Source organism: Protomyctophum parallelum (genome assembly GCF_964188405.1).
Source record: "Protomyctophum parallelum genome assembly, chromosome: 1".
Taxonomy (NCBI): domain Eukaryota; kingdom Metazoa; phylum Chordata; class Actinopteri; order Myctophiformes; family Myctophidae; genus Protomyctophum; species Protomyctophum parallelum.
In genome coordinates this window covers 108,206,883-108,212,044 of record NC_139697.1, presented here as the reverse complement: position 1 = coordinate 108,212,044, position 5,162 = coordinate 108,206,883, and the positions used below count along the sequence as shown (strand labels likewise).

The following is a 5,162-nucleotide window of genomic DNA, read 5'->3' as shown; positions in this document are numbered from 1 at the left end:
TTATTATGAACCATTTGATCTAGGGGTAATGGACCCATAACGGACACCCGGGTATAAATGCAATAATTTATTAAGAAAATAATGATTTACAGATATATGGCATCATTAATAAAGTACAATCAACATGAAACATATACTATGGCGTCTTCTCTCGTGTATCATCAGATGTCCGGCTCCATGCCTCTCCTTGGAGGCCAGTTGGGTCAAAACACAGTTTACCACATTGTGACAGCTGTAGTGAGTCTACAGTCCACCTGCCTGCTGGCAATATAGCCTGGTTGTGATATGTAGATGTGATTGATACGTTTGTTTTTTTAAGTAATTCTATAATTACAATACAAAGTAATTGTATTTATTTTATGTATTACTATTGTATCAATTGTATTTTATACATTACTATGTTATTACTAATTTTATGTATAACTTTATTACGAATTGTATTTATTTGATGGATTACTATGTTATTACTAATTTTACTTCATGCATTACAAATTGTATTTGTTTTATGTGTTACTGTTATTACTAATTTTATTTTTATGCATTTATTTTATGTATTACTGTTATTACTAATTTTATGCATTACTATATTGATAATTAAATTTATTTTATGTATTATTGTCTATATTAATTAAATTTATTATATCCATTACTAATTTTATTTTATTTTGTGTATTATTTATTTTATTTATTTTATTTATTTTATTTATTTTATTTATTTTATTTATTTTATTTATTTTATTTATTTTTTACTATTTTAATTTACTTTTATTTTAATTTATCTATTATTTATCTATTTTTTTATCGTTCGTTTTATCCATTTATTTATATTATTATCTAGTTATTTATATTGGTTTATTATTTTCAAAGAGCCCTGATTGATCACATCTACATATCACCACTACCAGTCAGGATCTGAGTGACTCAGAACCCTGCTGACCTCCAGATGGAGCCACACAGGAGACCAGCAACGTCCTGAAGAAAAGAAAGAAATGCTCATTACTACTTTGTTCATAAAACAATATTGATTGAAATATTTATTAACAGTTTGCAGAATTACAGTACATGTCAAGCACAAACTCAATACAAAGACTGTTAACTTTAAGTGGACGATCCAATTAAGCATTACACTTGTTTACAAGAGGGTCCACCATGTTCAATTAATCAAAACATTTAGAGACGTACAAATAAGACACTATGGGGAAGGGAGGGAAAATAAACTTATACAGTGAGGGGGAAAAAGGGAGTCAAGGGATTCACATGTCTTAATGACTGTTGGTAGGGCGTTCCACATTTTGGTGGCATAGGAGTGAAAATAATTTAGTCCCTTGTTAGTGCCGAATCTGGGTTGTACATGGTTCGTTGCACTCCCTCTGGTGTTGTGGGTGTGGACTTCGTTAACATTAAGGAAGTATCTAGACAGGTACATGGGTATCTTGGTGGTGTATCGAATCTTGTGGACCAGACCCATTGCAAGATGCTGTACTCAGTCGTCGACCCTAAGCCATTCCAGCCTGTCAAAGTGGGCAGGAGTGAGGTAGGTTCAGGGGGTGAGGCCAAGTAGGAGCTTGACCAGTTTGTTTTGGGAAGTCTGGAGCCTAGTTTTAAGGGCCTTTGAGGTGCTGTGGTACCAGGAGGTGCATGCATAGTCAAAGAAACTTTGTACGAGGGCTCCTGATAAGGTCTTCAAGGTGTTTTTGTTGAACAGTGAGGAGATCCTGTAAAGGAATCTTGTTCTTCGGTTGACTTTTTTGATTACGATGGTGGCCATTTTATCACCGGAAAGATTAGCCTCCAGGATGGAACCTAGGTAGGTAATTTCATCTTTACGTGTGATAACATTGTCACCAACTCTAACCAAGAAGCCATTTGCCTTGCTGAGATTACTATTAGATCCAAAGAGAATGGATTCAGTTTTTCCCAGGTGTAAGGATAGTTTGTTATCAGCGAGCCAGGTACAGATTCTACCGAATTCAGAGCTGAGGGCCTTTTCAACCTGCAGTTTGTTCCTGTCCGAGACTAGCAGTGCCGAGTCATCTGCGAACAGGAACAAGAACAAGTTGCAGTCACAAGCTGATGTCATGATCATAGTGTGTGTGTGTGTGTGTGTGTGTTGTATAGTTACCTTGCTGTGATGTAACTCCAAAGGTGATCAGAAATAGTTGCTCCATTGGCTAGAAACGTGCTCTTCACCGGCATGATGATCTTGTTCCTAAAAAAAGTCTGTAGTCAACCCTAACTGATTACAGAACATGATATAAAAACACAACTAGAAGGATTTAGGCCTGTCACAATTACCTAATCGCCAAGTAATACTTTTTTAGAGATAAGTCATAATCGTCTCCATGTTGAAAATGTTCATATATTTTCAAACATTTTAAAGAAATAATGGAAGCAACCGATCTACAAGCTCTAAATGTGTCACTTTGTAATTTACTTATCTTTTTTAGTGTATAAAGTTATTGAATTATGCCATGTGCAGCTTTTTGTTTACAAAGCCTACAAAAGCCAAGGTTTTATTTAGAATGTTAGTATGACGACAATTAAAATGATAAAACCTTAGATTCTGACAGGCCTAAACGGGTTCCAGTGGCGTCAACCGAACCTTCCAGCTCCGTCCGAGCCTCCCAGCGACCCAGAAGTCCTCAGCGGAAACACCCGGGGAAAGCTTCGGATCTCGGGCATCGGCTGAGATCTCCATTCTAACAAAGAACGAAAGAGACACACCACAAATTAGCTTTGCTGTGTGTGCGTGTCCTGTCACAACATACACATGCACTTACAGTAACGTTTAAGAATAGGGATCGACCAATTATCGGCAACGGACGATTATTGGCTTTTTACGAAGCCTAAAAAAGCCCTAACCCTAAAGCGGTTCGTACCGTTGAGTTCCTCATAGGGATGTCAGTAACGGATAGTTTCCCAACCGGTTACCCGTTAGGATTAACCGGTTCATTAACGGATAGTGGTTGATTTTTTTCTTTTTTTAATAGGCTACCCCAAATGTAATATGCATGTATAGCAGGCTACATAATTAAAGTTGGTAGACGAATGGCATACATTTATTTATGCTCCTTTTATAAAAGACAAACAAAAAAGCAACATTTAACAATATAAATAAATTGTTGTAGGCTTCTGGCTTAATCATCAATAAACAACGCATCGCATCTGCATGATGCATGCATCTGCGCGTCTACAGTACAGAGGTCCGCCGGTTCTAGTCCAACAAAACATAAATAAATCCAGTCCAGATCCGAGCAACCTATACCTATAAAGCCACTGGACGCATGGGCTAAGCCTTTTTTTATTATTAAGGAAGATCAGCATGCATGTCACCGTGTTCCGTTTGTTGACTTTTCGCTGACGAGAAAACCCTCAAACATCGAAAGCACATGGCTAACTTTTGATAGCCGTAAGCCGTGCCAGTGTGGAGACGGATAGGAGGAGAAGGAGGAGGAAGCGGCAGCGGCGGCTGTAAACGTTCTCCCTCCAGGCCAAATGGCCAATAATGGATTTAATAATGTAGGTCTCTGCATTGATACGGTCGACATGTGTTCATCTCGTCTCGCTGTCACTCGCTTACATTTTGACTACCGCAAAGCTACCGTTGTAACTTGTAGCCAACTAGCCATTGAAGTACAACAGAGAACGGGGACATTGAGCCCGAGCGCTGTTCATGTAGCCTGGAGTGCGACAAGCTGGGCGGCGCAAATAGCAATTTTAGGCATGTGTGCAACATGACAACTGTTTTAAAGTATTGTACAGTGACAACTACAGTCTCTGTAATGTTTATGTTGTACCATTACTAAAAACGATCTAAAATAAAGGGATTTAAGATCAGAAGACGCATTTATTATTATGCAAATTAACCGTTAAAAGCTGATAAAAATATCCGGATGTTTCTTAACGGTCGGCTAACCGGTTAACCGGTTAACCCCTGACATCCCTAGTTCCTCACAAGGCAGGCCTAGGTCCGAAGTCCTCCAGCGTCTACCCAGATCTCCGTCCTCCCATCCATCCATGGACAGACCTGCAGATCTCCATCTCTAGAGGCTCCAGCTGTGTCTACTATGATCTCCATCCTGAGAGAGAGAGAAAGAAACCATTAGCTCTACAAGCTCACAACATGTTGCAACGCAGTGCGAGCTTGTAGATCTGCTATTTTTGCTGAACGCTCCCCCAGAATAGGGATGCTGGGGTTAAAGTGGTTACAAAAGTGTCATTAAGACTTTGATTAGCTTGGAAAGCTGACAGACATTCAACCACAGTGCCACTAGGAGGCATCAACACATGTACAGTCCTCAACATCTTTTGTAATTTGTATTCAAGTGCTTCTAAAAGCAGATGAGATTGACTCTCAAACTATTGTGCGGAGTCATTTAGATTTACCATAAAATATTTAAAACATTTGGATTACTGTCAATGGCATTCTTCGTGCCATAACAGAACAAAAGCAGTTATCCATCCTCAGAAACAAGCAAGAACTGTTCCTACTCACAGCTCATCAGAGTCCTCTGAGGAAGCCCCCAGGGGGGGGGGGGGCTTTGGAACGGATCTCTGTCCAGGGAACATCAGCTCGTCTATCGATATCTCCATTCTAACAAAGAAAAAAACACACCAAATTAGCCTTTCCGTGTGTGTGTGTGTGTGTGGGGGGGGGTGTGTATGTGTGTGTATGTGTGTGCGCCCCCTGTCCAGCAACGGCATTCCAGCGACATCCACCACGATCTTCATCCTAACAAAGAAAGATTGATTAGAGTGACCAAGAGCCAGATATATATTCTATCCTGTCACAACATATATACATCCTAGTACATCAAACTTTTATTTATAGAGAACATTTAAACAGAAGCTAAACATATCACTTACAGTAATAAACGTTTAAGTTAGGGTTCTTTTTGACAGGCCTAACAGGGTCTCTTACTTTGAGTCGTCTTCAGAGGAATGCAGATTCCTGGACAGCGGGAGACCTGCAGTACATCTGGAAGAAAGACATAGCGGTTTTCATCTATGAACGGCTGAAGAGCTTCGCACATCACTCCCTTGTTGTTGCTGCCAATAGTCTACTGTTAGGTTCTTAGCTTACTTCTTATTCTTGATGACAATTGTTTATGAATTTGATGTATTACTATGTGTTGTTGTTGCTTACTGTAAGTCACTCTGGA

The 5,162-nt window shown here is 39.2% G+C and overlaps 1 long non-coding RNA gene across 1 annotated transcript; it reads right to left on the bottom strand.

The window, feature by feature from the left end:
- Positions 1-865: 865 nt before the first annotated feature.
- LOC310865884 lies at positions 866-2,703 on the bottom strand. Its single transcript, XR_014569848.1, has 3 exons — positions 2,603-2,703; positions 2,123-2,209; positions 866-972 (listed from the first exon to the last, which is right to left on the bottom strand). It is a non-coding gene; the product is annotated as an uncharacterized lncRNA (long non-coding RNA).
- Positions 2,704-5,162: the final 2,459 nt, after the last annotated feature.